An 11,679-nucleotide genomic window follows, 5' to 3' on the forward strand; every position below is an offset into this window, starting at 1 on the left:
TGGGATTAAAGGCGTGTGCCACCACCGCCTGCCTGGCCAGTTCTCATTTTTACTTCAGGCTCACTTTTCTCCTTTACTGGGATGGAGCTCAAAGTTACATGATTATGACAGCCTCTTGAGAAGATTAATATTTAAGAGGAGTTTGCACCTTTACTAGAGAAATCAGTTGATGGTTTGTCTTCATGACCCTTTTGAGTATATCCACTTTCTCAACTCTCCATAACACTAACACTAACACTAACAAACACTAACACACCATCTCACCCAAAATGGATACCAAAAGAAGGACCCAAAAGTTGTTTTCCTATTTTGGGAAATCCACTTATTTTCTTTGTAATCTCTTCTTTCATGTGGCCTGCTTATAGACTTGGTATGAACTTTCTGGATACCGTGATAATTTGTTGCCTTAAAACGAATTTATTTTACTGGGCAGGGATGGTGGATACCTTCAATCCCAGCCTTTGGAAAGCAGAGGCATGCATATATCGGAGTTTGAGGTTAGCTTGGTCTACAGAATGAGTTCTAGGACAGCCAGGGCTACACAGAGAAACCCTGTCTTCAAAAACCAAAAAACAACCAACCAAACAAACAAAAACAACAACAAAAAAGAAGAATTTGTTGGTTACCCAAATATATTGATCATTTTCAGAGTTTCCTCTTCCCCTGCTTGCTACACTAAGTGGATGTGTTTGAGCCCACTTTCAGCTATTCCCTCTGATGCACTTTACAATAACTTTTCTGTCCATGAGCAGTATATCTGTAAAACAGATTTAGGAATTCTTTTGCCAGATTGTGCTGTGTCCTGGATAATCACATGTTTTCCTGTAAACCAGGAATTGACTCTAGGATTTCCTACATATGTTGGCTCACCTCTTCAACTGTAGGATATGGTACATTGTATTCGATTGTAAAATGGAGCCAGATAAAAAACAACATCTGACTTGGTCTCATAGTTGAAGGTCTTGCTAGTGCAGTCACTGAAACAAGTTGGTGATTTAATTTTTTGACCTGAATCAAATATCTGCCTTTCTTTATGGAGTGTCTTCCTAAAGATGGAATGTGAAACACATTTTTCAGAGTTGACTCATATTTTAATAGCTGTAGATTATATCTGAGTTGCTAAACCTTGAACAGATTTACTCTGGAACTAATCCTATAGCAATTCCTTAATTTCTTTTACAATTTTTTTTGCAAGTTTGCAAAGTGAAATAACATTTTAGCTTGAATTGGAAGGTATAGTTATTGTTAAACTAATTTGATTTGTACCTTTTCATATTTAATTCATATATATATTCTATTTTATCCTATTAAATAATGCTTTGATATTGGTAGAATACATAGTACTTCTTGTGTTTGAGGGAGTTTCTGTGATCGCTGGGGAGTATATAGCAGAATATTGGTTAGGAATAGTGCAGAACTGTATCCACTGGAAATATTTTCTCCTTATTATAGAATTGTTAATGTAAATATATAGAAGTTACTTCTCGTGAAGTTACATACTTATTCAACTTCATGGCTATCATCATTTTCCATGTTATGCCATGTTTTATTTACTCGCATAGCCTTTATGTTTGCAAACTTTAGAATAAAATAATTATTTTTAGAAGTCTAACTTTGGAAACATGTTCAATAGCCTAGAAAGAAAGGAACCTCGCATGTAAGCAGATGTACATATGTAATACCAGTCATCTGAATGCTAAGAGAGTAATCTATTCTTTCTTCTTTTTTGGGGGTTATAATATAATTACATCTCTCCCTTCCCTATCCTCCCTCCAAATCCTATGTACCACTCCCTACTCTCCTTTAAATTCATGGCCTCCCTGTTTTCACTGTTACTATTGTATGAATGCATATATATATATATATATATATATATATATATATATATATATATTCCTAAGTATGAGCTATTTAGACCATGTACTAATGTTGCATGTTTCTGTGGGTGTCTGTGTATGGGAATGGGAATGTGTGAGTGAAGCTGTACTAAGGTCCATAAGAGGGTGATGAACTCCCTCAGGCTGGAGGTATAGGCAGTTGTGAAGTACCAAACACATGTTCTGGGAAACAGCACCTTTGTCTTTATGTACAAGGGCAGTAATCACTCTGAACTATGTATCCATCTTTCTAGCCCCTAGGCAGTAATATTTTGAACTTAAGGCTAATTAAAAGTACATAAAAAAATAAACAGTGTTAAACAACAACAACAACAAAGGCTCCAGAGAAATATGTAGCTCAGTATTAGAATACTTGCCTTCAACACATGAAGGAAACCCTGTGTTTGATTCTGGTGCAAGGAAACAAAGGTAGGCTACATATTGAAGTATTGCATAAATATATACAGAAATGTATAGTTGAGATACCCTGTATTTGGATGGAATGTGTTGCTTAAGGTTTAAATTTTTAGGTTTCAATTTAAATTATAGTTAGTTAGGGTTCTCTAGATAAATAGAATCATTTATGGGATAAATGATTGTATCTTCATGGATTATATATAATATATAGATATTATAACTATATAATTAACTATAATTATAACTATATGTATGTATCTCTCTGAATATGTGCATGTGTATATGTATATTGAAGGCTGTGTATGGTCTAGCTAGTCCAACAATGGCTGCCTACCAACAGAAAGTCCAAGAATCCAGTATTGTTTTAGTCCATGAGGCTGGATATCTCAGCTGATCTTCAGTATATGCCAGAATCCCAAGGAAGTGGGTTCTAATGCCAGTGAAGGAAAGAACTTGCCAGTGACAGTGCGGGCAAGTAGGCAAAGAGCAAGCACTTTCTTCTTCTATGTCCTTCACATAGACTGCCACCAGAAGTTGTGGCCCAGATTTAATGTGGATCTTCCCTCCTCAAAAGATACAGATGTAGCTTGGGTCTTCCCACATCAAGTAATTCAGTCAAGAAAAGTTTCTCACACATATACTTAGCCACTCAGGCTTTAGTGCATGGCAGATGTAGTCAGATGAATAAACATCATACTCGGAGTAGTTTATATGGCATTAGAAATAGATGATCAAGACCAGTGACAACAAAAATCATGTTAGGGATACTTTTCGCAAGTATCAAATATTGAAAATTATACTGGCTTTCTGGGGCATAGTATTCAAATTCTAGTGAATTCAGTGAAAATGGACATTTTCCCCACTCAAACCAGTAGCTCACTCGGAATGATGCTTAAACTGAGTGATGACTAACCTCATGCCTTGGAGATTCATTATCAGCATGGCACAGGAGATGAAATCCTGGCCTTGGGATGTAAGTCAGTTGATACAGTGGCTGCCTAGCATTCCTAAAGCCCTAGGTTCATTCCTCAGTACCACAAAAACCAGTTATTGTAGCGCATGCTTGTAACCCCATCAGACAGGAAACAGGAGGGTCTGAATTTCAAACTCCATAACTGGCTAGATAGGGAATTGGAGGCCAGCCTCTGTTACAGGAGAGCCAGTTTCAAAATGGAAACAAACAAGCAAAGAGAAATGAGCAATGCCACTAAGCGAGTCAAATTGGAACTGTTTCTCTTTTTTCTCCACGCTTGGGTGTATTCAGATAATTAATGAAACATTGTAATACTCTTCTCTCTGAAAATTTTAAAGATTTCTGTCCTTTCTAGGACAAAAATCCACACCTTATGCTCCAGAGTACCATTTACTGTTTTGAAAGAAAATGGTATGGTGTAATTTATAATGATTCAATTTTAAGTGTCACTTTCAGCTCATGCACTCAATCTAGTAAAGGTTAAACTTTAACTGCTTTTGGTTTGGGGTACTATGGATTGAACTCAGGCTTTGTACCATTGTTTTTTACTCTCAATCCCATATATTAAGTCTTTGGTTAACCTGTTTCAATGAGATTTATATTTATAGAATTTCACTTAAATCAAACTAGTGTATGGACTATAATAGATAACAGTCCCATGTTTTCTAATGTTATTTGAAATTATGTGAAAGAAAAGTTTTCATATGGGAATTTAAGAATAATTCCCTAAACAAGATTTACAGACTGAGCAGGTTATAGTTAGGTGAGTGTGTGTGTGTGTGTGTGTGTGTGTGTGTACTACAAACTAACAAAAACCTAGACGAATCTCAGAAACTTAATATTGAGCAAGAAAATATAAAAGTTAACTACAGTTAAAGAAAACATAGTGTAATGTTGGGTTTCACTTTTTAAAGCTTTGAGACTAAGCATAAGAGAATGGAACTCTGAAATGTTTTGTTAAGACAGCTCAGCGGTTTGAATGTGCTTCGGCAACCACTGACAATCATAGTTACACAATGTAAAGCATAGTCAGACAAGGACTGGAAACACTTTGGATTGTAACAATTTGGGGGCGGTGCTGACAATGACATTCAGTAATCAGAGATGAGGGATGCTGCCAAGCACCTCTCAGTGAAAAGAACAATTCCCACAATGAAGACAAAGATTGTTTTCTTTTCCAGAACATTAATGGTAACCATCATTTCACAACCTTAACTTCGAAGAAGGCTAAGTGTTGTAAGTAAAAACAGTGTGTGTTGCCTGATTAGAGGTTGGAATGACATTTGATTGGACTATAGGAATATCACAGGGAGCTTTAGAAAGAATAATTTGGCTTAGAAAGAGGATCACATAGAACCTTACTGAATACGAACATCCCAAGATTTTCTCAAACTCAGCTTATCAGATAACGAGCTCTTGTCTCTGACTCTTAACTGTCTTGTCACTCAGATCAGGAATGTGGGGCTTGGCCCAACTTCTTTTCTTTCTCTTAACTTCTGCATCGGTTTGAAATTAGTGCCTGTTCACCACAGATTTCTGAATAACTTTCCTTCCTGTCTGTCCTCACTGTCACTGTTATTCTGGTTCCTCTCCTCCTTGCCTTGAACTGGACCTGTCATCAGTGTCTCACGGTCTCTGTTCTGTCTACCTCATGTTTGCATCAACGTCAGTTTTTGTCCCCACAGTTCTTCGAGTCTGTTTTGCATTGTGCATTTGTGATTGTCAGTAGTTGCTACAACACATTCGAGCCAGTTAGCTGTATCTTAACAAAACATTTCAGAGTCCCATTCTCTTTGTCTCAAAGCTTAAAAGAATAAGACCCAATATTACACTATGTCTTCATTAACTAGTAACTTTTATATTTTCTTTAATTACATTTCTGAGATTCATCTGTTCTTTTGTTTGTTTCTGGTGAGAAGTGTAATTCATTCTTTTGGGTTGCTACACTATCATTCACTTTCTCTCTCTGACTTTTTATGCTAACCCCCTTCTCTCCTGCAGACAATTGACCTGGAAACATTTTATATGTGGCACCCTTTTTCTTTTATATACTTTGAAATGGAATTGCTAGGTTGTGTATCAGTCTCCAAATTGGTCTACAGTTTATATTTTCATGGAAATCTTGTGTGTGTGTGTGTGTGTGTGTGTGTGTGTGTGTGTGTGTGTGTGTGTTTGCATGTGCTTCCTATACACAGACTAGACATCAGGTTTAGATTATGTGTCATGCTGGATGAGATGTCTCCTGATGCTCGTCCATGAACATTTCTAAGAGTGTTACGAATACCAGTCTCTATATTTTAATATTTTCTAATTTAAAACAGTATTTTTGGAAGTCATTTTTAAAAAAAAACTTTTATTAATCTTTTGTAAATTTCACATCATGTACCCAACCCCAGCCATTTCCCCATCCATTTATACCCACCTTTGCAGCCTTCCCCTCAAAAGAAAACAAAACAAACAAATAAAAATCTCACCATGGAAGCTGCAGTGTGTCAGTGTCACGGTGTACCATACACTAAACCCTTTTGCTCAGATAGCTTTGCTTGCAAATGCTTGCTGAAATGAGTCATAGGTCTGGTTCGAGGTCTCTGGCTTCTGCTATGCTATCAATACTGGATCCTCACCAGGACTCCACTCGCATATCCTGTTTTTGCCCTGTGTCTTGAAGATTCTGCAGCTTTGGATCTCTAGGACCAGCCCCTTCATGCACTGCAGCAGTTCATAGATGGGGTAGATGTTGGGATGGACCACGTTGGGAGTGGGTGGTAGCCCACCAGCTCTCCTGCACCCACACCACCAGGGTCAGCTTTTCAGCATTGCCTCATTAGCTTACTCAAGGGGAGGGGCCAGCTCTCCTGCTCTCCTGCTCTCAGGCTGGCTCACCCTAGCCCCTAACAGCAGGGTAAGCTCTACTGTGCTGCCCTAGTGGTGCAGGGTCCTCTATCTTGAATGCTATAGCCATCGGGGGGCGTGAGTCTCACTCTCATGACCTTGCAGCCAGCTCTCCTATCTGCTACAGGTGACAAGGGTGAGAGGTTGAGGGAGGACATTTCTCCTGAGCCCAGATCACCTCATGGCAGAAGAGGGCTCATGTTCTCAGGGCAGCCCACACCCCCACACCCCGTCCCCCAACCCTGTACCCCTCTCCCATCGCCAGCTCTACTGTGCTGCCCAGGTGAAGTGTGTATGGGTGGGACATTCTCCAGAGTACTGCAGCTGGTGAAGGGCGGGGCCATCTCTCCCCAGTGCCACTACCAGTGAGGGGCAGGGCCAGCTTTGTATTGTCCTTGTACATCAACATGATCCCAGGCAGCAGCTCTCACAAGGGACATCAGCATGATGCTTGCTTGTAACATGGGATTATGGATATAGACACAGACCTTTGCTGCTGCATTTCCACCAGCCTAGGCATGACCTATAGTGGCAGGATGGGCTGGGACTTCACCATCGCTTCAGGTAGCAGTGCTGGGCTGCTAACATCAGGTTGTTCCTCTCAACCTTGAGTTTCCAGTTTCACCTCTCTTCATTGTGCTCAAACCATTCTGCTTGTCTTTCTCTCTCATCTCTCCAGCATATACTTGCACATTTAGTAGCACTCACAGCGAGCAGGCAAAGCAATGCAGCGAGCAGGCAAAGCAATGCACAGTGTAACACTGAGAACATCATAAATGCATAGAATGTGTTTTGTGTTTTGATCAAATCCATCTGCCTCATTCCTTCCCACTGAAATCGTCTTTTATCCCCCCTACCACCTTTATCTCCCAACTTCATGCACTTTGTTTTAGTCCAGAATCCATTTAGTGCTGTCTGAATATACTTGGGTGCAGGACCGTCTACTGGAGCATGGGTGCCCTCTCAGAGTCTGAATCCCTGAAGAAACTCACTCTTATTTTTGAATTATGATGCCTTTCATTTCTGTTTCTTACATAGTTGTCCTGAATATAAATTATGATACAATATTTACTAGATATAATGGGAAAGGGCCTTTCTTGTCTGTGTTTGGGAGGGTAAAACTTTTCAATATTTTCCCAATAGATATGTTAATTTTGGTATTTGAACATAGCATTTATTAGGTATTTTACTTAAGGTTTCCATTGCTTTTTAGAGACACCATGATCAAGGCAACTCTTATAAAAGAAAGCATTTAATTGGGGTTGGCTTACAGTTTGAGAGTGTCAATCCATTGTAGTATAATGGCAGAGAGGATGGTGGCTTGCAGGCAGATGTGGTGCTAGAGAAGTTGAGAGTTCTACATCTAGATCTGCAGGCAGCAGGAAGAGAGAAATATACTGGACCAGGTTTGGGCTCTTGAAATCTCAAAGGGCATCCACAGAAAGACTGCACCTATTTCACAAAGGCCATTTGTCCTCATTCTTCTAAGTAGTTCCACTGCTTGATAAGTTAAGCATTCTCACACATGAGCCTATGGGGGCCATTCTTATTCAAACCCCCACATCAGGTTGAAGAAATTCCTTTCTATAACTAGTTTTATAATGTTTTAATTTTTAAAAGGCATTGGAGTTTGTAAAATGCTTTTTCTATGCATTGAGATAATCATATTTTTACTCTTTATTGCATTCATGTAGAATATTACACATATTTATTTTATTAAGGAACCCATCTTGTTTTACGGAACTCCCATACTTTTATTTAGACTCAGAGTGCCAAACTATGGTTTGCTTTTCAAAAGTATCTAACCTCCCATCTTTGTGTGTTTCTTGTTCTGTAGTCGCTCCCTGCTCATTCTTCTGTCAGACATCTTGCCTTTTGATGATTCTCCTTTCATTTTGTCCTTCACCTGCAACAGTGATTACTTCAGACCCCCTTTATAGTGGCTGTGATATTTTATTGCAATTCGTAGCTTTCCTCCATTGCACCATTTAATAACTTTGTTATCGTTCGAGGCAGGGTCCTCTTATATAACTCAGCCTGATCTAGTAGTCACTGTGTAGTCTAAGTTGGAGTTAAACTTCCAATGATTCTGCTTTGTGAGTGCTAGAATTACAAGGGTGTGCTACCACACTGAGCTGTATATAATGTGTGCTTTTTATTTAATCTTCTCTCATACAATACATCCTGGGCATTGTCGCTCCTCCCTCCACAATTCCCAGTGTCTCCCAATTCCCGTAGATCTATTGCTCCCTTCATTTTCCATCAGAAAAGAGCAGGCCTCCCAGTTACATCAACCTAACATGACATAACAAGATGTAATAAGAGTAGGCACAAACCCTCATGTCAAGGCTGGATGTGGCAGCCCAGGAGGAAGAAAAGGGTCCTATAGCATAGGTAAAAGTCAGAGACACCCTCACTTCCACAAACAGCACAAGCTAAACAAGCCCAGCATGTATGCTGAGGACATAGGACAGGCCCATTCAGTGTCTGTGATTGTTTCTTCAGTCTCTGTGAGCCCCAATGAGCTGTGTTTAGTTGATTATGTAAGTCATGTTCTCTGTGTTCTCTGGCTGCTACACTGCCCCCTTTCCACAGGGTTCCCTGAGCTTCACACAATGTTTGATTGTATGTTTCTGTACCTGCTCCCATTGGCTGCTGGAGGAATCCACTCTGATGGTGATTGGGCTAAGGCACCAATTTATGAGTATAGCACAGTATCGATAGGAATCATTTCATTGACTTTTTTTTTTTTTTTTTGGTTAGTGGTGGTTGGTTCTTCGCCAGATTTTTGAGCCATTCTGTTTCCAGTTCCTGGCCATGTAGGCAGTGTCAGGCATAGGCTCCTTCTCGTGGCTTGGGTCTCAATTTAGACCAGTGATTGGTTGGCCACTCCCATAAATTCTGAGCCACAATTGCCCCAGCACATCTTGCAGGCAAGACAGAGGTCCTGAAGGTTTTGTGGCTAGGTTGGTATCCCAGTCCCACCACTGAGAGCCTTGCCTGGTTACAGAAAATAGCCAGTTCAGGCTCAATATCCTCCATTCCTAGGAGTCCTCACTGGGGTCACCCTCAAAGATTCCAGGAAAATAGATTCTTTAACTGAAACAGAAAAGTAACAGGAAGAGTTCTCTGGAGATACCATGGGGACCTGAGTTTGGGTCCCCAGGACTCATGTAAACCTGCATATCTGCAGTTCTGAAACTCTTAGGTGAGATGGGAGGCAGAGACAAGAGAATTCTCAGGAGCTTTAGGCCAGATACCCTATGATAAGCCACAGGGACTACAAGTGACCGTGTCTCAAATAAGGGGAAAAGTGTGCCACAACACCTGAGATTGTCCTGTGACCTGCTCATACATTCGCTCTAATGCAGTTATGCCTGAACTCAAATGAGGACACACACACACACACTCCACATACTTGCAATAAAAACAAAACAAAAATAAAAACAGAAAAAAGTGCTAGAAAGGAAAAAGAACATATTATTGTTTCATAAGCATAAGTATCAAATTTTAAGAATTTAGAGATATGTTATTGTTTTTATATGTTCTATTTTTTTACATATTCCTATGTTGCACAATGGATTATTTTTTAAAGGAGTTAGACAACTTAAAATATTTATGTTAATTATTCAGTATAATTGTTTAAATTTATATATTAGTGTAGATCTTAACTGAACTCTTAGTAAGTGAGTCTTGAAAATATTGAGTGTCAGATTTAGTTTAGGTGAAAGTAAAATGTTTTTGAGATACAAGTGGCAGTGGAGTATTGAATAAAACATTGTTAATATCTAAAATAGCGAAATGTTGTTTTATGAATAATACTATCGAAGAGAGTGTAGGGGTTGGTGATTGGATGTAGGGGAACAGAAAACTCATCAATAACTCCCTAAGATCTTAAATTATATCTTAAGAACCATCTGCCCTTGAGACAGGGAGAATGGGAATTTTATATGGAAATTCAATTGGGGCTAAAGAAAATAACATTTAGGAATCTGTAGTAATGTGTTAGAGTGTTTTCAAGGCTTTGAAACTTATATGGGGAATAAGATAGGTCTTTAAAGTTGATGAAAATGGAAGGAATATGGGAGACTCTGCCTGAGTTTGATGTGTTCCAAGTGGGCAGGAACTGCTGACTAGTTATGAAATGGGATATATTGGAGAGCAGAAAGGATGCATGGTTCTGGTGAACTTCTGTTGTTTAGTGAACCATGTTTGAGGTTAAATGGGGTACAAAAATAGTTTGGTCCCCAGTTTGTATATAATGTTTCTTCCTAATAAAAGAATTTGGTCAAGAGGACCAGATTAGGAAGTCAAGGCTAAAGCACTGATCTCCAAGAAAACAGAACAAAAGACGAATGGTCATTGGTTGAAAAATGCCATTTACTTTCACTATCAAGATAGAAGACGGAATGACACAGCTTGAAAATTCAGGGTCTGCATCTAAGAGAAAAATCTTACTCTTATTTGACTGGTGTACACTACTCTGGGCTTAGGCAATTTGGTAATCTAAGATAGAGTCTGTTTTGACCCTGGTTTTTTTTCAGTTAGTCTGCTTCAGGAAGCCCAGAAAATCCTTCATTGTAGAAACATCAGCCCCTTTGAGCCTTAGGTTAGACTTTGGTAAGTTTAACATCCTCTTCCATTCTGTGTGTGTGTGTGTGTGTGTGTGTGTGTTGTGTGTTGTGTGTTGTGTGTGTGTTGTATGTGTGTGTTGTGTGTGTGTGTGTGTGTGTGTGTGTATGAGAGAGAGGGGGGAGTTTTCTTCCTGTGTCTGATCTGTTTAAAAGGTTTTTTAGATAGACTACGTGAGATCCTCTTTTGGGAGGCAAATTTTACTGCAATGGCCAGGCTGACTATACCTAAAACAGAAACTAAGGGACACCCCTAAAATACCCCACTAATAGTAAGGCACGGGATTAACAGGTTTGTTTTTTCCATCTTGGATCTTAGGGAGTTAATCTTTTGCCTTCTCTTTCATGTGCTTGCTGATTGTTAAATCCCCCAAAGACTGTCTAAGATTTCATTCTGTGCAGACCTTTCTAGTATTATTTATTGTATTTCTAATACCCCGTGCTGACTGAGGGATGGAGTGCATCACCAAGATTGATATTCCCTCAGGAGAGTCTGGATGAAGACTGGAGTGTTTTTGAAGAGTTTCTAAAGGGTGGGTAAGAAGAAAGGCAAGCTTTTCATTTGGCTGATGCAGGACTTCTCTAACTTGATCATTATTAATTGATCAGGATAAATCCTGTCTTTTTTTTTTCAGGGAAGGAGGCATATAGTCCCCTTTAGCATTATTTGGGAAAGTGGGCTAGTAGTTCCATTTCAGGTCACACTTTTCAATTGCAGTGTCTCCAGTAACATAGTGGCCTAGTTCTCTGAAGCTTACATTATTAGCATATTCTGTTGCTTTAGCCCAAATGTGATATTATCCTTTTATAGTGGCACAGGTTGCAATAATATATATATATATATATATATATATATATATATATATATATATATATATATATATATATA

At 39.1% G+C, this 11,679-nt stretch overlaps 1 protein-coding gene across 3 annotated transcripts in view; it reads left to right on the forward strand.

Annotated features, from left to right (window-relative positions):
- Lrch2 (leucine rich repeats and calponin homology domain containing 2) overlaps positions 1–11,679 on the forward strand; it is a 75,711-nt gene that overhangs the window by 5,986 nt on the left and 58,046 nt on the right. The window lies entirely within an intron of this gene.

The sequence above is a fragment of the Grammomys surdaster genome, unplaced genomic scaffold (assembly GCF_004785775.1).
Source record: "Grammomys surdaster isolate TR1022 unplaced genomic scaffold, NIH_TR_1.0 236, whole genome shotgun sequence".
NCBI classification, from domain to species: domain Eukaryota; kingdom Metazoa; phylum Chordata; class Mammalia; order Rodentia; family Muridae; genus Grammomys; species Grammomys surdaster.